The sequence below is a fragment of the Panthera uncia genome, assembly GCF_023721935.1.
Source record: "Panthera uncia isolate 11264 chromosome A1 unlocalized genomic scaffold, Puncia_PCG_1.0 HiC_scaffold_17, whole genome shotgun sequence".
Taxonomy (NCBI): Eukaryota; Metazoa; Chordata; class Mammalia; order Carnivora; family Felidae; genus Panthera; species Panthera uncia.
The window spans coordinates 58,757,677-58,779,623 of NW_026057577.1; the positions used below are offsets into that span (position 1 = coordinate 58,757,677).

The window sequence follows — 21,947 nt, forward strand, 5'->3', positions numbered from 1 at the left end:
TTTATTCTCAGTCTCACTTTGTTTTGCCTGCAGCATATAAAAAGTTTCCAGTGTGCATCTCCCGTGCTCTGATGTTGTGGATTAATCACATTCTGAGGGAGAGCCTAGAGCCTGGCCCTGCCTGAACTTTCAGTGAGAAGATGCAGATATATTGGTCAGGACAATTATGGAGATAGGTCAGGGCATTAGAGGCTTTGGCTGCAGGCACTGGTGATTAGGTTAGAGCCCATTGGACAAATGGATTAGTGTTGGCTGATTGGGCTCCCTTGGACAAAGGGAAAGAAAAGACTACTTTAATCAAGACTAAGCCACATCTCCCAGGCAGTCAGCCATCGTCAGTGCCTAAGAATGTTCCAGTATGCTAAGGCCTGGCTGGTGTCTGTTAGATGGGACTCTGCACCTGCACCAGTCGGGAATACAGTCAAAAGATGGAAGCCTGGGAGGAAAAAATCTAGGTCAACTTCTGTTGATTCCCTAACATTCTAGTTTCATGACTTAAAATGTACTTCTCATTGGTCCAAATAACTACTGGACCCCAAGTTTATGAATATAAGCACTTTCAAGCAAGCTAAGTGGCTCCCAAGGAATATATAGTTAGTCCAAGACTTGGACTATATTTGCATTGACCTTGGCTTCTTACTTCTTTATCAGCTACTAGGTCTATCTGATTGGGTCTTGCCATTTGTCAATTCTGAGTAATAAACCTTCTAGATGAGCTCCTGGGCTGCAGTGTGTTGATTTTCCTGCCATGGTTTCCTTCTCCTTGTGTCTTCTGGAAAAGAAGACCTGGTCTGAGTTCCCTGGGTGTTTCTTTGCTGGAAACATTTGGAACCTTTGAGAATCAGTCAATATTTATTCCTTCTGGCTGGGGAAATCAGGGAGGGCGAACTGATTTCTGTATTTAACAAGAGGTAGCATTTAGGCCAAATTTCTCAAGTCTGAGTGCACCTGAGACTTGCATGGGTGGGGGCGAAGGGGATTGGCAGGGTTAAAAATTATTAATACCTAGGCTCAACCTAGATATTTCTCATTCAGTTGTTTGGTATGAGGCTCAGGCCTCAAAGGTGTTCCTAAAGTTCCTTGGGTGATATTAATGTGTGGCCAGAGTTGAGACTCCGATTTCAGGTTCTCAGCTGAAAGGAAATTTGTAGGTGGGTGTAGGTATCCCATCTCTCTGATTAGATTATAAGCCCCTAGAGAGTGAGGACATTGTCCTTTGTTTTGGCATCTTCTCCCTCAGCGTTTAATAGTGTGCAATATGCACGGGGTTCTCAGTAGGTATTTAACTATGAATTCTTGGGTGCATGCACAAAACATTCCCGGAGAAACCTCATCCTGTTGAGGCAGTGGCTACTATTTTAAACACACTGCAATCCGGAGGCCCTTTTAGGGAAGTCTGGGCCAGCTGGACCTGTCACAGTTACACTCAGCACCAACCTAGCTGCTTAAGAAATGTCTAGACGGAGAAATCCTCCAGACAATGAAAAGTAGAAGGTGTCTAGGGTATTCTTTCTGCCTCGCCTTGTCTTGCTTTGCTTTGCTTTCTACAGGGAGGTGGGAAGGGGGAGATGGTCAAGTATCTGATAAGGCATCTCTGTTTCCCTTATCTTAAACATACAGTTTCTGTAACTTTCTGGAAACCATTATTTCATTATCAAGTTTTCCTTGGAAACCTGAGATGAGGGGCCCCTGGATGGCTCAGTGGGTTATTCATCTGACTCTTAACCACAGCTCAGGTCATAATCTCAGGGTCATGAGTTCAGGCCTGCATCAGGGCATGAAGCCCACTTAAAAAAAAAAAAAGAAACAAGGGAAAAATTAGACAATAGAGTCGCTTGTCTAAGTACATCTGGAAGGAGCCTCTGCGGTTATCCCTTGATACACTATTATGATTCAAGTGTCTGTAGGTCTGAGCACTTCATTCTCATAAAGAAGGAAACTGAGAAAAGCATGACAAAACAGAGAGGGAAGCAAGAAGAGAAAGCCAAGAGAGGGTGAGAATGGAGTTTAGAATGAGCCCTGGCATAACAGCCACCTTTGCTACATAACACAATGGTCTATGGATTCTATTTCAAAAATCGACCTAAAAGCACAGAAGAGAATTTTGGATTTTCAAAAGTAGCATACACAACAAGGAGGGATTGTGGATCAATAAGAGACTAGATGGAGCCTCACAATTAAATGCTTTCTATACAGTGAAGAGCAGATTTCTTCCGTTCCCTTTGTTCCTTTCTCTCTCTCTTCTCCTTCCCATAAACACTCATTGAGCTAAGAATAAAAGCTCATAGTCTTCACATTCCCTCAAAGAGGTCATGATTTCCTAGGGCAGATAGGGCATGCAACAGCTCTGACAAACGGTGGAACATGAGACATGCCCAAGCAAAGGAACGTGGGAAAGGAGGGGCTATGTTCCCACAAAGCTGTTCCCATTAGAAAATGAGCCCCAAAGGCAGCCCAGCTTGGTGAACTCAGCCAAGAGAGAGTGGGCCTGGCCCAGCCCAACTCTCAGAACGCAGGCATGACGCCCAAGAGGAAGGTCAGCGAGGTTGTCATCTAAACCTGCTCCTGTAAAAATGGAAACAAAGCTAAAAAAGGAGGCAGGTGGGGTGCCTGGGTGGCCCGGTCCATTAAGCATCCGACTTCAGTCCAGGGCATTATCTCGTGATTCACAATTTCGAGCCCTACATTGGGCTCTGTGCTGACAGCGCAGAGCCTGGAACCTGCTTTGGATTCTGTCTCCCTCTCTCTCTGCCCCTCCCCCGCTCGCTCTCTCTGTTTCAAAAATAAACATTAAAAAAATTCTTTTTAAAAAGGCAGCAGGAAAGTATAAATCTTCAGACAAAAAAGTGCAAACAGGGAAAAGGGGAGCAAAGGGAAAACGGGCTGAAGTGGCTAACCAAAAACCAGACGACTTTCTCCTGCAGAAAACGGAAAACGTAAAAATGAGGAAAGTCCAGCCTCTGACGAAGCAGGAGAGAAAAAGCCAAGTCTGGTTAATCCCATGTCTTCTCAGTGTCCCTGTCTCCATTCTTGTACAATCTGGAGGACTGTTTTTATCAACTATTTTATAAACGCAAGTTTTTTGGTAGCTCTTGAAACATTTTTTAAAAAGAGAGAATCCCACCTTGTCCCATTTTTTAAGTGTAAATGCTTTTTTTAAAGAAATGAAATCATTTGCAGGTTGTTTATTTTCAGGAACAACCAGAAAATAGTGGGATATTGAATTTTGGAGGTTTTGATTGTCTTGGGTGTCAGCTTAACATTCCATAGATGGGGCAGTTTTCATAACCTATAATACCAAGCCAACTAAATGACAATTTGGAGTCAGTCTTGCATTTCATATGTCTTGAAAATTTTAAATTACCTCTATTCCCATGTTGCTTTTGGTAGAATTGTTTCCTAAATAAAACCACTCCTTGATCTTCACTCTCCTTGTCAGAATTTTGTGTGCTCTGTGTAACACCTTGGTTGTGGTAGTCCAGTTTTCCTGGTAACTTTGTTAATGTGCTATGCAAGATCAAAAATTTGACTATGTACTGTATATGATATTAAATTATGAATTAGTGGGGCTTACCAATGTAACATGTGTACATATGTACATATGTACATTGGGGCTTACCAATGTAACATGTGTAAGCATATCTTCCACAGCATTTGAAGATATTGGTACTTGATATAATGTTAAGGAAAATTTGCCTCCAAATTTTAAGATGGAAGGTCACTGGAATAACTTTTCAAAAAGAATCACAACTACATGATTTTTTAGGTTTTTGGTATGTACGTTAAGAATTCTGTACAAATTGAAATCTCTGTATGATCCTCAGAACAACCAATAAAAACTCAATTATTAAAGAAAAAAAATGAACCCCAAAATGAACTCTGGTTCTCAAAGTCCAAAAGGACATCTAAGGCCATCTCATCCAGGGTGACTTGTGGGATCCTTAACCAATCCATGGTTGTAGAACCTTACTTAAATATTTGCTGTCTTCCATTGCCAGACACTTCTAGCATCCTTAAGACAAGCAACAAAGTCAGTCATTATCATTCACGACTCTCATAGTTATGATAGAAAATTGCTTCCTGGTGGAAGCAAAAAAGATAAGTTAGTAGCTCATATAACAGTAATGTCCAAGATGTAGGTCTGGCTTCAGACAAGCCTAGGTGTAGGGCTCCATAGGGAATCTTCTGCTCTCTCCCTCAGCTCTGCTTTCCTCAGATTCAGCTTCATTCCCTGGCAGGCAAGAGGGTCACCAGCACCTCAAAGTTCCTATAAACTTAGCAACCCACAAAGAAGAGAGCACCTCTTTACTACCAGTCTTGGAAAACTCTCATTAGCCTAGTTGGAGTAAGGGCCAATCCTTAAAGAAGGAATGATTAAAGATAACTCCAAGGTTTCAGACTAGGGAAAACTGGGAAATATTAATACCTTGACCAAAATTAGTGTAATCAGAAAGAACACTAGATTTGGAGAAAGAGAAATTGGAAAGGAAGAATTTGTTTTAGGATAAGTCAAAGATATTCGTGGGATTCTAATGAAGAATGGCAGGTGGTTAGGAAAATGACTGTGGTACCAAATGGGAGAATATATTTGCAAATTATATATCCAATAAGGTGTTAATATCCAAAATATATAAAGAACTTATTCAACTCAACACCAAAAAACCACATATCCCAATTAAAAAATGGGGAAAGGACTTGAGTAAACATTTTTCCAAAGGAGACATCCAGATAACCAACAGACACATGAAAAGATGCCCAATATCACTCATCATCAGGGAACTGTAATGAGATATCAAAGATATAATGAAATATCACCTCACACCTGTCAGAATGGCTAAAACCAAAAACACAAGAAACAAGTGTTGATGGGGATGTAGAGAAAAAAGGACAACTTGTGCACTCTTGGTGGGAATGCAAACTGGGGCAACCATTGCAGAAAACAGTATGGAGTTTTGGTCAAAAAATTAAAATTAGAATTACCATATGATCCAGTAATTCCACTACTGGGTATTTACACAAAGAAAGTGAAAACACTAATTTGAAAAGACATATGCATCACTATGTTTATAGCAGTATTATTTATAATAGCCAAGATATGGAAGCAACCCAAGTGTCCATCAATAGATGAATACATAAAGAAGATGTGGTGTGTGTGTGTGTGTGTGTGTATATATATATATATATATATATATATATAGTGGAATATTACTCAGCCATAAAAAAGAATGAGATCTTGACATTTGCAACACTATGGATGTATCTAAAGGGTATAATGCTAAGTGAAATAAGTCAGTTAGAGAAGACAATAACATATCACTCATATGTGGAATTTAAGAAACAAAATTAACAAAGAAAAGAGACAAAAAACCAGAATCTTAAATAAAGAGAAATGATAGTTACCAGAGGGGAGGGAGAAGGGAGGGGGTTGGGTGAAACAGGTGATGGGGATTAAGATTGCACTTATCATGATGAGTGCTGAGTTATGTATAGAATTGTTGAGTCATTGTAGACCTATGTTGCAATGCAACACTATGTTGATTATATCTGAATTAAAAAGAAATAAAAATTTTAAAAGTTAAAAAAAAGGAAAAGGAAGAGGGGGAGTTTTGTGGAGAAGCTGGAATTGGAGGTGAGAATCTGGATCATTCTATAGAAATGAGAATGAGAGCTACAAAATTGATTGTATTCAGTAAAGAATAGTATGTAAAAGTGAGGGTTGGGGAGGCTCTGGACAGGTGACTTGTGAGCTATAAAGCATTCAGTAAGTGGAAATTTCTATTATTAGAATCAGGATTACATGTATGAGAAAGGAAGAAAACAAGAGGCCAGAGAAGGAGCATGAGATTACAGGATGGGGCCTGAGATGCTGCAGATCATAATAACCATAATTAGGATTCTTGACTAGGAAAGTCAATTTCTCTAGGTAACTCAATTCAAATTGGCTTAGTAAAAAAAAAGGAGTATTTTGACTCCTATAACAGGTAAGTGCAGGGTAGTCCAGACTTAGATGAATTCTGGGATTCAATGACTTTGGGACTTGTTCTTAGTCTTTTCACCTTATTCTGCTTCCCTATGTTAGCTCAGAAATCTTCTTCTTATGGTGACAAAAAAAGAAGAAAGAAAGAAAGAAAGAAAGAAAGAAAGAAAGAGAGAGAGAAAGAGAGAGAGAAAGAAAGAAAGAAAGAAAGAAAGAAAGAAAGAAGCTCTATTCTATCTTCTTGAGAGCAGTTCTCCAGAGAGTTCCAGTAAAGGGCTCCAAATTCGTCTTACTGACTCTGGTTGGCATACCTGCCATTATATGCCCATTTCTAAGCTAATCTCTGGGGCAAAAGTTTGTTATTCTCTGATGTTTAGAATTAAATCAACTGGAGATGTGAATGGAGGCATCCAAACCACATGGGCTGAGAATAAAGGACGGGCGATTCCCTAGAGGAAAAGTGAGGTGCTGTTCCCAGAAGAAGGTGGAATAGATACAGCAAAAACAAGACTATCTACCACAGAAACCAGGAGAAGAATGTCAAGACGGGTGATAGTCCCAGAGGTTGAAGAATATGGGAAGTGAATGGACACAGTGCACCTTAGGCAAAGGCAGACGTTCTTTAGACAAGTGGCTGAGTCATTTACTTCTTTAAAAGATCAGAAACATGGGAGGAAAACAGATTTTAGTGGGTGAAGGAGTGAGTGGGAGTAGAAACACTGTAAAGGCAGGGATTTGGTATTTTAAAGAAGTCTCTGAAGGAAGCAGAGAGACCAGCTCTAACCCAATTTCCACAATTATTGAGCCAGGCACTTTGCTAGGCACTAGGAGAGCTGAGATGAGTAATTAATTACATCTGTGTCCTCAAGAGGCTCAAAGTGTGGAAAGGAAGGGAGAATGGTCAACAAATAAAATATGCAAAGAAGGAATATGTAGTATCTCAAAGGTTGCAGAATGAGACGGTGCACCCCTGGGAGCCTGATATTAGATCAGAGTTATCTCACAAGAGAGAATGAGGAAATCTATCCAAGGGTTTGGAGGAAGTCTCTTCATGGAAGGTGGTGCCTGAACTGGGTTTTATGTGATGAATGGGAGTTTGCTTTAGGAAGCAAAATGGGGAAAGGGGTGCCAGGCAAAGGCAGAAGTTCCCTAAGAGGCTCATGGATGCATTTTGTGGGAGTGAAAAGCATTGAGTGGGGGAAGGCAGGTGGAGAAGGGCCCATGTGATATGTGGAGGGGGTGAGGGCTTTGTCCAGTGGTGTTGGGCAGGGGGCAGTGAAATGTCAGTCAGGGCAAGACACATCAGACTAACATGTTAGAAGAATCTCTTTGGATCCGTCTAGAGAGGAAGCCGCATGGACAGGCCAGTTCAGAGGATGGGTTGGTGGTGGTGGGAAGGAGTGACAATGTACAGTAGACTTCTGTGTCCAATAGACACTGAAGAAGGGAGAGAGTGAAAGGACAAGAGCAAGGGAAACTCATGAAACTGAATAGTTATTGGATGGAGGAGCGAGAAAGAGCAAGCTTTGAAGGCAGGTGATAGAGATGAGGAAGGACGCCCCGGGGAGGGCGATGCCAGAGGTGCTGGGCGGGGGAATGGGGAATGGGAGGAGAGCAATACCCAGAGAGGCAGGGAAGGCGGTGCGGCTCCACACACGGTGGCGGCGCCACAGGCTGAACACTGAGTGGAGGGGAAAGTTAGAGAAAAGGGCTAAGAATCCGGCGTGTCATTGAGGACGGCAGGAGAACAGTTGGAGGGCTTTAATTTTGTCAGTTCAGAAAGCAGTAAGATCACCTGTTGGGAGTGAGTGGGCTTCCGACTTCCCTGTGGGAAACATGGGGATAGTAACAGAACCAATCAATCCCCGAGTCATGCCAACTCCACCCCCACCTGGGCCCTCCTCTCCACTTCCGGCTGCTTGCCTCTTCTAGGTCGTTAACTACACCAGCGGTGCGTGGGGTGGGAGTGCTTTTCAGACCCAATCGCCCCTCGGAGTTTCTTCAAATTCTCACCACCCCAGCATCTGATTTGGGAAGTCTGGAGTGAGACCCAGGCACGTGTGTTTTCAGAACACTTCATATAGGAGATTCTGAAATGCACCATACCCCGCCCCCCACACACAGTTGAGAGTCGCTGAGGTACGTAGGGCTGAGTCCTGGAATTTGCTATGATGTGGGAGAAGATGGCATGGATTCGTTTGCAAAAACTGGGTGGGTGTCAAGTGACTCAGGAAAGGAGGACAAGGAGAGCAGGTGGCTGTGCCAGCAGATTCGGGAAAGCGCGGGGGCTCCCATTCTTGTGTTCAGCGGATATGCCTCTCCCAACCACACAGAGTGCCAGAGAGCACTTAAGAGACTCAGAAAATCTATAAAAGCTGAGAACAACCGAGGATAATCACATTTCTCTGAAATATCACGGTCATTCTTCTAAAGGAATGGAAATGGGGAGGGAAAAAAAACTATTGATAATGGAAAGGCACTGGGGAATCAGCAAAGTTGTAGTAGTTTGTGTGCAGCACTGCCCTCTGCTGGTTACAGTCGGACCTGCAGCTGTATGGCAACAGCATCCCTGACTTCTTGCGTGCACCGTGGAGAAGACAGGTGAGTGGGGCTTTTGAGCAATTGGAGGTGAAGGCACGAACTAGCGTTAAGTCCACACATATGACTTCCAGGTGAAAGTTGAGCCTGGAAATTTAGACTTGGAAATCTTCCAGTTAGCTATGTTCAGAAAAAAACAAACTGTTGAGGAAAAACTGCTGGGGCCCTGAAAAAGTTTCTTTGGAAAATATTTTGATGTGCATTTAATGGGCACAGTCACCTAGAAATAAGCTACAGAGGTAGAATTTTTTCCTGGAATGAATTAATGAACTTTCAAAAAGGTTTGGCATTTCTATGCTGTTAATAATAACGTCCAACATTTATTGAACATTATTGGCCGCTTGTATGCATTACATCAATTAACTTTCATAACAACCCAATGAGACAAGAACTATTATCATCTATACTTGACTGGTGAGGTAAGTGAGGTGTAACGAGTATAAGTACTACAGCCAAGGTCACAAAACCTGGGCTGGGCAAGGAATGAAGCCTAGAACCATTATGCCATCAACTGCTGTATCACATACATGAAAAAATGTATAATCGCTCAAATATCAGCGATATTTATTTTGTGTTCGTGTAATGGGGCCACTCAGGTGTTTCTTGTGAATGGGTGCATCTCTTCCTCCATGTGCTGGTTTAAGGACTCAGACCTCCCCTGGCTTGCAGCTCCTTTTAACTGGGTCTGGTCATTTTCATACACCTCTCGGCAGCCAGAAGAAGAGAAAAGAGCAAAGAGAAAGCACTTCTTAATACTTGTTAAAAACTGTGGCTCACATTCCAGTGAATAGAACTAGTCCATTGGCCACACAATGCCAAGGGGGCCAAGAAATGTGCTTTCTGGCTCATCGGCCACTTTCCAGCACCAACTCTACACCATGGGAAGGGGAGCAGGGATTTGCGTGGTCAGCTGGCCACCTCTGACCTCCTTCCAGTAACTCTGATGGCATGGTTCGCTGGCTCAGGTCACACCTGTTCAGGGAGGATGGAGGAAACCGATCCCTACCCCAAGTGAATAATACCACAGCAAGATCCTGAAACTGAGGTCTTTAGCAATAACCCACTTGTACTTTTCCTGCTAACAAAGCATTTTCATGCTTATTTTCTCATTTAATCCTCACAACTCCTGGGGGGGTGGGTTAATGATTTTTATTTCCCACATAATAAAGCCAAGTGTAAGCAGTCAGGTGGTTTGCCCAAATTCTCACAGCTGGGGCTCAGAATTCTCGTTTCCAGATCCTTGAAATAGTGGTGGCTGCTCAGGTAGGTGGAGCTCGACCGAAATATTTTATGGTGAGATGAGAGGAGTAGGCAGAGCAGAAACAGGTGATGCTGCCCATGGCCTGAATAATTGCTTATTAAACAGGGACCTGGTGACTCTGTCCAATCTCTGCCAGGGATTCTAAAATTGGAAAAGGATGACAGTGAAGCAGAAGGGAAGCAACAAAGGGAGGAGAGGGAAAGAGGCTCTTGGAGAGTCAGCAAGGTTCTCAAAATGTGTCCTTGTTTTCTTTCGTACCAAATGCAGAAAACGATCAACTATGGTACATTTCACAATTTATCAATTTATATTGCAGATTCTTTTTACCTTTGGTAATTCTATCGTGTTCTTAATTGTTACAGCATTTCCCTTCTTCGAGTTTAGGAGGGGTCTTTACTTCCATCTACGCCACGCCTCCTTTTTGCTTTATCAGAGTCGCCCATAACAACCTGGTAAAAAGGAGGGACTATCACTATTTTAATTCGCCAAGTTTTCATTCTGTGCTAGTTAAAACTTTTATATTTTTTGTGAAATTATTTTAATATACACAAGGCAGAAAAGTAATATATAAACATAGAGACACTCAAGAGGTGAATTAACAATTTTAGCATTTTACAGATATTTTTCTGTTAGTGATTTTTAGATTAATTCCATTCTGTTTGGAGAGTAGAATTTGCTTTCAGTTATTTTACATTTGCCAAGGCTTACTTATGACACAGAATGTGATCTATCTTCTGAATGTTTATTGTGTGCGTGAAGAGAATACATATTCTGTTCTATGTAAATACTATACAGGTCAAGTGTGTTGGTAGTGTTGTTCAGAACTTCTTTGTGCTTGCTGATTTTCTGTCTATGGTTCTATTGATCAGTGAGAGAAGATTGTTGAAATCTCCAACAATAACTGTGGATTTGTCTGTTTATTCTTTCACTTTTTGCTTCATGTATTTGGAACTTCTCTTTGTAGGTGCATACACATTTAAATTGTTAGATCTTCTTGGTGAGTTGAGCCCTTTATTATTATGAAGTGTCCCTCTTTATTTCTGAAATATTCCTTAATCTGGAATCTGGTTTGTCAATAATAAAACCACTTCAGTGTTATTTGACTAATTTATATTTGAAGTATTTGTGTTCCATCTAAATTTATCTGTTGGCTTTTTTTAGTGGTTTTAGTGGTGCACTAGTAGTTAGAATATATACACCTAAATTTTCATAGTCTACTTAAAGGTAATATTTTACCACTTAAAGTAAACTATAGTGTCCTTAGACCATATTGGTTTTTACTCTCCCCTCTTTATGTCGCATTTGTCAAGTGTAGTATATCTACATACACAGAAATGTCAGCCATATATTCTTAGGATTTTTGCTTTCAACAGTCCTATCTATAAGTAGGGGGAGAGAAATGGTTTTTATTAACCCGGATATCTACCCTATCGACTCTTCATTCCTTAAGTTTGAGGTTTTCCTCTGATACCCTCTTCCTTCTGCCTGAAGAGCTTCCTTTAGTATTTCTTTGAAGGAAGTCCTGTTGGCAAAAAACTTCTTACTTTCCTTCATGACAGAAAACCCCATGGGGCCATGACTAGTTTGAAGGCTCTAGAGGAAAAACGGGAAAAACGGGGGGGGGGGGGGGGGTGGTAAATCCTGGAAACCCATGCCCATGTAGGTTGCTTCTTCAAATTTTGATACCCCTTCTCAATCTGCCTGCTTTTCTTTTCAGAGTCCTCAGATAATTGCTTTTTGTATTTTTTCCAGTATTTTAGTTATAACCAGTGCGATAGTTTGCAGGGGATTAATTCATCTTGGCTCAAGTCTGTTTCCTCTTGTTTCATTGAATTTTATCATCTTTTTCTAGCTTCTTAAGATGAAAACTTCGATCATTGATTGGAGAATTTTTTCTAATGTAAGCAATTTAAAGGTATAAATATCCCTCAAGACACTGCTTTGATTGTATCCCACAAATTTTAATGTGTTTGATCTCTATGATCTTTTAGTTCAGAATATTTTATATTTTTCTTTGTGATTTCTTCCTCGATGAGCTAATTAGAAGTGCATTGTTTAATTTCTGAATATTTAGAGGCTCTTAATTTATCTTTTATGTTAATGATTTCATTAATTCTGATGTGATCACAGAACATATTAAGTATAATTTCAATGAAATGCATTGAGATTTGTTTTATGGCCCAGTGCAACCATGTATAAGTTGAATATGTGCACTTGAAGATATTATTGTATTTTGTGGTGTGATGTTCTATAAATGTTAGATCGAGTGTGGTTCAGATCTCCTATGTCTCTACCGATTTTGTATTCTATCAATTACTGAAAAAAATGTTGAAATTTTGTAGTTCTTCTTAAGTTTTATTTTATTAGTTTTTGCTTTATGTATTTTTTGAATCTCTGAATTTGGGTGTATTCACATGTAGGATTTTATTACTACAAAACATCTCTCTTATCTTTCATGATAATCATTGCCTCGATATCCATTTCATCTACTATAAATATAGCCATTCAGTTTTCATGATTATCTTTCTAATGTAGCTTTTCCCATCTTGGCCTTTAACTTCTGAGTTTTTAAAGTGAGTTTTCTTGTACAGAACACTTGTTGGGGTTGTCTAGTTTGGCCATCTCTGCCTTTTATTTCATGTATTTGACAATTTATATTTAATATAATTATTGATATAGTTGGGTTTAAATATAATATTTTACTATTTGTTTTCTATTTGTTCCAATTTATCTCTGTTGCTTCTTCTCCTCTTCTCCTACCCTCTTTTGGATTTATTGAGGATTTTTAATATTCCATTGTATCTCCTCTATTGGCATATTGACCATACCTCTTTTATTGACTTGCTAAATGTTGTTCTGAAGTTCACAATATCCGTGTTTAACTTAGCACAACCCATCTTCAAACAATACACGATTTTGCATCTGTATATTTCTACTTCTCCCTTCTATCCTCTGTATTATCATTGTCATACATTTTACCCCTGCAAATGTTACAAAGCCCACAATACACTGTTACCAGTTTTGCTTTACACAATCAAATGTCTTATTAAAGAAGTTTAAAAATGAGAAATAAGTATATTATATTTCTCCCTTTATATTAAATATTTATCTTTTCCTTTAGTTATCCTTTTTGTGCAGACACAGATTTCTTCCTGGTATTATTTCTTTCAGATTGAAAAATACCCTCCTTCATTTCTTTTAGTATGAGTCTGCTGGCAATGAATGCACCTAGTTTTGGCTTCCCTGAAATAAAACATGTTTTTATTTTTGTCCTTACTTTTGAAGAATATTTTTACTGGATATAGATTCTATATTAATAGCTTTTTTCCCTTTCAGCACTTCACAAATGTTATTTCATTTTCTTTTGTCTTCTGTTATTTCTTTTCAGAAGTCACTAGAATTTTTTTAAATCTTTGTTCCCCTCTATGTAATTGTTTGGGCTGCCTTTAAGATTTTTGCCTTTGTTACTCATTTGCTGAACTTGGATCTATGGGTATATAGTTTTCATCAAGTTTGAAAAAATTTGGTCAAATTCCATGTATAGGGTTAGTCTTTACATTCTTTCAAGTTGTCCTTGGTATCTCTAAGTGGCATCTTAAAGTTGTCTTCTTATAGATCTTAAATATTTCTTATTTATTTCTAGGTATTTATATTTTTGTTGTAGTGGCTGTTATAAATGAGGTTTCTTTGTTACTATATGTTCCAAATGGTTGTTGCTTTTATAGAGGAAGACCACTATGCGTTAATCTCTATATTAATCTTGTCCCAACCACCTTACTGTATTCCATTATTGCTTCCTGTTCATTTGCCTATATTTTCCAGGTGCATTTAATATCAGGAAGTGCTACTGTGATTGTATTTCAAGATAATTCCCTTTCTTCATGATATAAGTGTTATGCCCAGAATTCGTGATCCCCAAATACCGCCAGGGAGCCGAGTCCAATGTAAAAGCAAAAGAGCCTTTATTGGAGCTAGCTCGAGCTCAATCCCCTACCTGCACCGACGCAGCGGTGAGATACCGGGGAGAGAGAGCGAGTTTCAAAAGGACAAAGGTTTTATTGGGGCCTAGGGGCAGTTGGTGAGGTAATGGCTATGGCCTCAGCCGATTGTCTGGGGAAGGGTCCTGGGGAAGGGTCCAAGTCCTGTTAGGCAGGTGAGGGGGTGGTTACTCAAGGGGAGGAGGTGTGGTCAAGGTGAAGGATACAGAACAAGATGGAGTTGGCCAGCGTAGGCCCGCCCTTTCATAAGACATATTTCATCTTCAGTAAGTAGCATTTCCTATAGAGCCTGATGAGCCTGTATTATATAGGCATCTGTTGTACTTGGTTCTTTAGCCCTTTGTAGGATTAATTCTTGGATACTTTTTTTTTTTTTTTTTTTTTTTTTTTTTACTGTAACTTCCTTTAGTTATGGTTTGGAGAAGTTTTGACTAACACCCGCACATGGTACAATTTTGGAAGTTTGATTTCTAGAGGTCTACTTTTTTACCACCCACAACATTGGGCAGATGGTCAGCTTCCTGCCACATCCTTAGACCAGTGGGCTGAGTTTTCTAGTCCTTATTTCATGGAAGGAACAGCCTTCTCTGGCTTTTAGCTTTATTCAAAGAGGTCAGTTTCTGCTTCTAACCACCAGCCAGCCAGAGGCTTAATTCTCTCTTCTTTGTGTCTTAAAACCCAACTTCAATGCCAACACCTATTTCTGGTATCCCTGTAGGCCATTTGCTCTTAGCACCTGCTCAACTTCTTGGGTTTGAGTTTCAACTTCTTTTCTGGGACCTGGGAATTTTCCTTGCTTAGTTTTGAGTTTGGCTATGGAATAATGATGATGATAGTAATGACAACAACAGCAACAAATGTGGTTGCTGTTGTTGTCATTATATTTTATAGAGAATTTATATGGGCTTGGAGCATAATGAGAAACTTCCCAAGTCGGTTCAATCTGTGCTGTTGACCAGGATTTCCTGATAATCTCTTAAGTAATCCTGAAATATGTTCTTTACTGCCACAGAGAGGATTTAGTTATCCTCAGAATATCTTGGGCCCTGGAAATAAAAGATACCAATTGTTCGTTTTCGCTTGTGCACTCAGCAATTTCCTTCACAACCTCCATTCTACTCTTTTATATACAAACATCTATTGAACATCTATTTTGTGCCAGGAACTACGCTGGCATATAAAACTTAATACAGTGACATCACTTGCTTATAAGACATGACTCTATGGTACAGGGTCAGGGAATACTTTTCATACACTCTGCTAAGTACCAGACAGGCATGCGGGCAGTGCATTTGCAGGGAAATGTTGCTTAAACGTTTTGTGTATGAGTACAAAACAGAGATGACCATGGGTCTGTTTTTTATTTTTCTTTTACATCCTGGGAATAATAACAGACAGTGGCAAAGTAGGCAGCAGGAGACAGGGAAGAGAGTGGGAGTCACCCTGAGAATCAAGACACTTGGCTACTGATACTTGTCACTAACCAGTCAGAGGCTGTCAACCCCAGCTGCCCTTCAGAAGCCACCCACCTGAGGTCCTGACTCAGCAGATCTGGAGTGGGTCCTAAGTATTTGCATATTTAGAAGTTTATGTGGGGCGCCTGGGTGGCTCAGTCGGTTAAGTGTCCGACTTCAGCTCAGGTCACGATCTCACGGTCTGCGAGTTCGAGCCCCGCATCGGGCTCTGGGCTGATGGCTCAGAGCCTGGAGCCTGCTTCCAATTCTGTGCCTCCCTCTCTCTCTGCCCCTCCCCCGTTCATGCTCTGTCTCTCTCTGTCTTAAAAATAAAATAAAACGTTAAAAAAAAAATTAAAAAAAAAAGTTTATGTGATTTAATATATGATTAAGACTGAACATTAACCTAATGTTACACCCTTGGGTTAGTCATTTTAACCCTTATTTTCTCTGTGCCCTCAACTGGGAAATGAAGCAGGTAATTCCCAGTTAACACATAATAGTTGCCCAAGAAGACTGTTTGTGACCATTGTTGTTTTTGGTGATCATACTATTGTGTAATCCCACTGCTTTTAGCAGCTTAGTTGGTATTTTTCCTGAGAAAAGTACCAATAATCTCAAATGAAAAGCAGACACTTTTCCTATCATCCAGTGTTTTAATTTGGCTTCCAAAAATTAAGTAATGGTGCTTGCTGTAACAGCTTTGCCAGTCACAGGACCTGCCTTTACACACAGTATTACAAAGTAACGAGACTGAGTGTTAGGATTTGTGGAATCTGCCTTCTTGCCTTTCAGTAACACCTCAGGGGTGTGTGGGCAGGCAGGAGAGTGTGAATCGTAATTGTTACTGAACCCAGTTGGAAGACTACAGCAGGTGCCCAGAGGTTAAGGTTCCAAATGTTTCTCATTAATTATCTTCAAAACAACCTCTCATCCTAAAAAAGCCCCAATTAGGGAGCAACACATGGCTTTGAAAGCCATGGTGGTAAATTTCCTGAGGTACTGGTTTTCATTTGGGGAATTAGTGAAGCACAATGGGAAAAACGTGGACTCTGGAGCCAGCCAGGCTGGGTTCAAATTCTACTGCTACCACTTAACGGTTTGATGACACCGGGTGAATTACTCCATCGCTTGTGCCTCAGTGTCCTCATTGGAACTATGGAGATAATGATAATGACACCTATGTCACAAAGCTGTTACACAAATTAAATCAGTTAACCCATGCATGACATTTAGGACTATGCTTGGAGTATGTAAACATTCAAGAAGTCCTGTCTTTAAATTATTTACTCCGAGACAAAAATTAAATCTATAGGGACAAAGTGCAAAGTGGGGGCACACGTCAGGCTTGTGGAGAAGACATCTGGGGGATGGGTCGGGCTTTTTTTTTTTTTAATTTTTTAGTGTGTTATTCATTTTCTGAGAGAGAGAGAGAGCATGGGAGGGGCAGAGAGAGAGAGGGAGACACAGAATCCGAAACAAGCTCCATGGCCTGCAGCCTGATGTGGGGCTCGAACTCCCAAACCATGAGATCATGACCTGAGCTGTAGTCAGACATTTAACTGACTGAGCCACCCAGGCGCCCAGGTGGGGGCATGGGTTGGGCTTTACTGAAGTTCTTACATGGCATTTTCTGGTCCTTCTAATGCAAGGCCAGCCTTGCCTGGAGTGCAAGCCCACCTCTGGCTGGCCAGGTTGACAAGGACTGGACTGAGGATCCCACAGACAGTGTATGAGGCCAGACCACGAGACACTGGGTCAGACAGTGAAGAGCTCTTTGCATCTGTCAGCCCCACCACGGTTTCCCCCTCAGCCTCTCCCTCACTCCTTTTAGCTCTTTCCCCTCCTTCTGCCCAAGCCTGGCCTCCACTTCATCTGCCTCATCCCTAGGCTTTTCTCCACCTAGAGATCATCCTCAGGGCTTGCAGCCTCCTGTCAAGTCTGATGAATTCCTAGCGCCTTGACCCCACCCTACCCACCTAGAGCAACGGGGTCTTGGGCCCAGCCTCTTCTGCTTCCTAGGATAGTAGGACTTGCGTGGAAGTGAGCCTCCTGTATCCCATGCAGAAAAGAGCCATCCTGGCTAGGGAGGGGCAGCTTGTTTTTGCCATTCCCCTGGCAGACTGTTCTCACACACACATTTTGCTCAGGGCAGTTTTCAGAACACAGACATGCCAAGCTGGCCTCACCTCTTATTAACTGGGACTCAACAGTCGAGTCAGTTTTGGTTTTAATTAAGAGAACACAAGGATTGGGGCAAACTTTGCAGAAGTAAGAAACAGGAGCGAAGGAAAGAGATTAAAGCCATGCCTTGTTCTCATTGGAACATTGGATGTTTTGAGAATACAGAGTTGTTACTGAGTCTTCTTCATTATCTCTAAGGAGGGAGAGAACAAACCCACTCATGGAGGGCAAATTGACTAATGTGTATCCTTTAATGAATTCTTCTTAGCAACTGGTTTTCAGGGCCTTGAGAAGCCCTGTGAGTGTAAAGGGCGTGTTTCATTTCAACAAACTGGGTGGACCTCGGGAAATGGAAACTTCTCTACAGTCAAATATCCTTCCTTCAGTGTACGCGTTTCCACACGCAGAGCTGTGTGTACCGGAATGCTGGAGAAATCTGTAGGTGATGAGAAGCTAGTAGGGTCACTTGATTAGTTCCCCAGGATTGCCATGGTAAAATGCCACTAACTGGGGGGCTTAGAACAACAGAAATTTATCACTTCCGAGGTTACAAAACCTCAGAAGTCAGAAGGGCAACACTTCCTCTGAAAGCATCAAGGAAGGATGTGGCCCAGGTCTCTCTCCGAGCTTCTGGTGTTCGCTGGCTTGTGGCAGTGTGACTGTAGTCTACATGTGGTTTGCTCCCTGTGTGTGTATGTGTTTACATCCAGATTTCTCCTTGTTACAAGAATATCAGTCTTGGATGCCTACCCTATTCCAGTGTGACTTCATCTTAACTAAGTATGTCTGCAGCAACCCTGTTTCCAAATGAAGTCACATTCTGCAGTACCAGAGGTTAGGATTTCAGCATATGAATTTGCAGGGGGTGGGGGGGGGGCACAATTCAGTGTGCACCAGCCACAGCTATGTCCTACAAATTTGAATCCTCAAAACTGTGGGACTCTGCTTTGCATAGCCCATCCCACAGCTCAACACTTCCCTGCTCCTTGACCACACGTTTGCTAGAATGACTCTGGTAATAGCTCTGTGTGTGCTGGAAATGAGGCCAGAAATGTGGGCTGGGCTGAGTGTGCAGAGTCTTAGGGACCGGGTTAGAGCCCGGTGCTTTATCCTAAGGGCAATGGGGGCCATTGAACATTTGTCAACAGAGGGATGGTCAACCTCTACAAAGACTCTTTCAACTATAGTGTTGGGAGGAGGAGTGGAGACAGAAGAAGGCTGTCTCAGTTTTCCAGGCAAGAGACAGAACTGGCTTGAGCCCCACTAGTGGCAGTGGAGTGGCAGGAAGATGGCTTAGAGAGAGGACTGCTGTGATTTCTTTATCAGTGTCTAGAAAAGAGGAACTCAAAGTGTGTATTATTGTAGTATGGGCACTGCCATTTGGGTTTCTGGAGATGGACACTCTAATTTTGGAACAGATTCTCTTGTTTTCGAGGAAATCACCAGGATGAAATCGTTATTCACACCAAAGTAAAGCAGGTTGTTCTTGGAACAAGTGATACAGACATCATACATCTGACTGTGACCACTGCAGAGTGAGATGCAAAGTGATAAGAAATTAGAGAAAAAATTTCCTGAAGTAAAGATTTAGACCAAATTATTTGTAACCCCCATGTATTGGTTTCCTGTCTGCTGCCACTACAAACCACCACAAACTTAGTGGCTTAAAATAACACAAATTTATTATCTTACAGTATCCTATCCCTGGGTCAGGATCTGACATGGTTCTCCCGGGGAGAAAATGGAGGAGTTAGCAGTGCTGTGTTTCTTTCTGGAGGCTGTGAGACTCTTTGCTCTATTTCTTTCTTTTTTTTTTTTAATGTTTATTTATTTTTATTTTTTTTGAGAGAGAAAGAGAGCTTGAGTGGGGGAGGGGCAGAGAGAGAGGGAGACACAGAATCAGAAGCAGGCTCCAGGCTCTGAGCTGTCAGCGCAGAGCCTGATGCAGGGCTTGAACTCACAAACCACGAGATCATGACCTGAGCCAAAGTCAGACGCTTGACTGACTGAGCCACCCAGGCTCCCCTCTTTGTTCTACTTCTAAGGCACCTACATTCCTTGGCACATGGCCCCTTCCTCCATCTTCAAAGCCAGTACTGTGGATAATCCAGGGGAATCTCTCTACTCAAGGTCAGCCAATTAGCAAGCTTTATTCCATCTGAAACCTGAATTCCCCTTTGCCATGTAACCTAATGCATTCACAGGTTCTGGTATTGGGATGTGCATGTCGTGGGCGCGGGGGTGCATTATTCTGCCTACCACACCCCCCATGGTGAGTAAATTAGTATAGTGCAGGCAGTGCAAGGCTGAGTAGTGCACTTGTCTTATCTGAGCTCTGGAGAACTTCTCAGGGGCTTTCTCTTGAAGGAAATGGAGATTCCCAGGGCCAGGTGGGCTGAGGCAGCATGAGCAGACCTGAGTCTGGGAGTAGGGGGCAACACTCCCTGTTCTCTGGGGAGAGGGGTTGGGGAGGGGGATCCACTCAGCATTGGCATGATATCTTCTAAATAATCTTATTGAGATACAGGAGACTGATAGGAGGTAGACATGGCCTTAAGGTTGGGGGTCCAGGGCCTGTGACTCCAAGGAACACAACAATCCCCTTCTGTTATTCCCCAGACATCCAGGACATATTGTCACCTGTCCTAGACTGGGGAGTTAGTGATGGGTGGGGGTGGGGGAGGTGCCATGTTGCCACTTGAAGCGAGTTCCTTTAGTAAAACAGCACATCCTGGCTAGCCGAGTTATGGGAGGCAGCGTGAGATGAACTGGGGGCCCCAGACCGCAGCACTGGAGCCTCAAGTGGTAGATAAAGTGACACACGCTCACCCTCACAGCATCTTCAGGGATTCCCAGAAATGGAAGAGGGAGACCCTTGGGGGTGGAGGGAGGTGACAGGGGTGGGGGGTGGTGTGGGGGTGCAAAGTAGCTGTTCTGCTAATCCCAGACAGATGTGGGTTTGACCGTGAAACAGTTGAGACTTTATTTTGGGCTCCTGAAGCAGACATCTGGGTTTCAGGAATTAGACATGGAAGGACTGTGGGAGATGATGGAGGAGAAGGTGTCTGGCTGACGCTCACATGTTTCCTTGTGGAGCAGGGTGGATTCTCGGTTCCTGGAAGATGCATTTTGAGGAGGCCTGTGGCAGCAAGGATGCAGCCATTTGCCTTGTGTGCCTGGAACTGGGGCAGCTCCCACAGGCCTAGGTTTAGAGTTGAAGCTTCCTGTGGTAGCAGCACAAAATGAGGGGCATGACTATTGATGCTAAACAGGTGAGGGCAGGGAGCACCCTAAAAGCCTCTAGGTCTTTGGGAGGCGGGGCCCCCCTCCTCTCCCAGTACCTATTGCAAAGGTCAGCTACAGGTGTAGGGCGGTTTCCTCTTCTGGTTCCATCTTCCAAAGGGAGGAGTAGTTTCCCTGTAAGATGTCAGGAAAGACGCCTTTTTAATGAGAGACCTTGGTGCTTGGGGTCTTCTCACCCTCCCTCCTCACCACCTTGGCCTTCTCCTCCCACTTGCTGTCTTTTCCCTTATTTAGAAGAAAGGTTTGGTTAAGACCATTTGCTTCATAAGATATTTTCTGTTTAGTCTTTTTTTTTTTGATTAAAAAAAGAAAAAATTGTCAAAGTCTTAGCCTCAGACACCTAGTCCACAGTTGTCCATAGGGTTACATGTTCCTATATCTGACTTTGTCCAAAATGCATCCCCTGGAAGAGACCCAACTGATCTTCTGATTGCAATGGAAGAGAGAACAGTAGTAGTCCAGTGACAAGCAGCTTTTCACTGCTACCAACTCCACCTGGTTCTGGAAGCAGCAAGAACTTAAACCAGATACTTGTTATAGGTTCCAAAGGCATTTTGTCTTAGCCATGCCCTTGTCCTTCAGACTTGTCTAGTTGTGCCTTCGCCTCTAACTCTTTGATTCAGTTCTGTTCTGTGAGGGATCCAAAGAAACGAATCTATTGCCAGTCTATGCTTAAGCAACTGATGAGAGACGAGGGCTATCTTCAGGAGGCAGGCAGTTATGCTAGGAGGTTACACTATGAGGCAGTTTGTGAGTAGGTCCCAACCATAGTTAAGACTGATGGGAAATTCTGTCAGGGTTCAGAGCAGGTAGAAGGAACTATTGAGGCATTGGTAAATTGGGAACAGAAGGCTTTTTGAAATTATCCCTTGAAGGATTGTCTCTGCAGAGGGAAAGGAATAGGGGCATGGAGTAGGGAGAGAGCATAAGGGATATGGTATATGTGTGCATGTTTGCACGTACAGGCACATAATTGTTATACGTGTAAACGGTGTAAAATTTGAAAGGATAAAAATGTATACAAAGTCTCCCTGTCTCCTAGTCCCTTAGTCACCCAGTTCTCCTCCCTAGAGACAGAGTTGATATTTAAAAACATTTAATAAATACAGAGAATCCCCCAACACATACACACACACACACACACACACACACACACACACACACACACACAC

General features: G+C 42.2%; 1 long non-coding RNA gene across 4 annotated transcripts in view; it reads right to left on the bottom strand.

Moving 5' to 3' along the window:
- Positions 1-20,372: 20,372 nt before the first annotated feature.
- Positions 20,373-21,947, bottom strand: part of LOC125935776 (uncharacterized) — a 2,341-nt gene continuing 766 nt past the window's right edge. For 2 of the 4 annotated variants that reach the window (XR_007461786.1, XR_007461785.1), the window contains exons 2-3: positions 20,814-20,889; positions 20,375-20,696 (exon numbers count right to left, since the gene is read on the bottom strand). This is a non-coding gene — a long non-coding RNA (uncharacterized LOC125935776). Of the gene's footprint in view, positions 20,697-20,813; positions 20,890-21,947 lie in introns of all 4 variants that reach the window. The other 2 variants (XR_007461788.1, XR_007461787.1) reach the window with 2 other exon arrangements.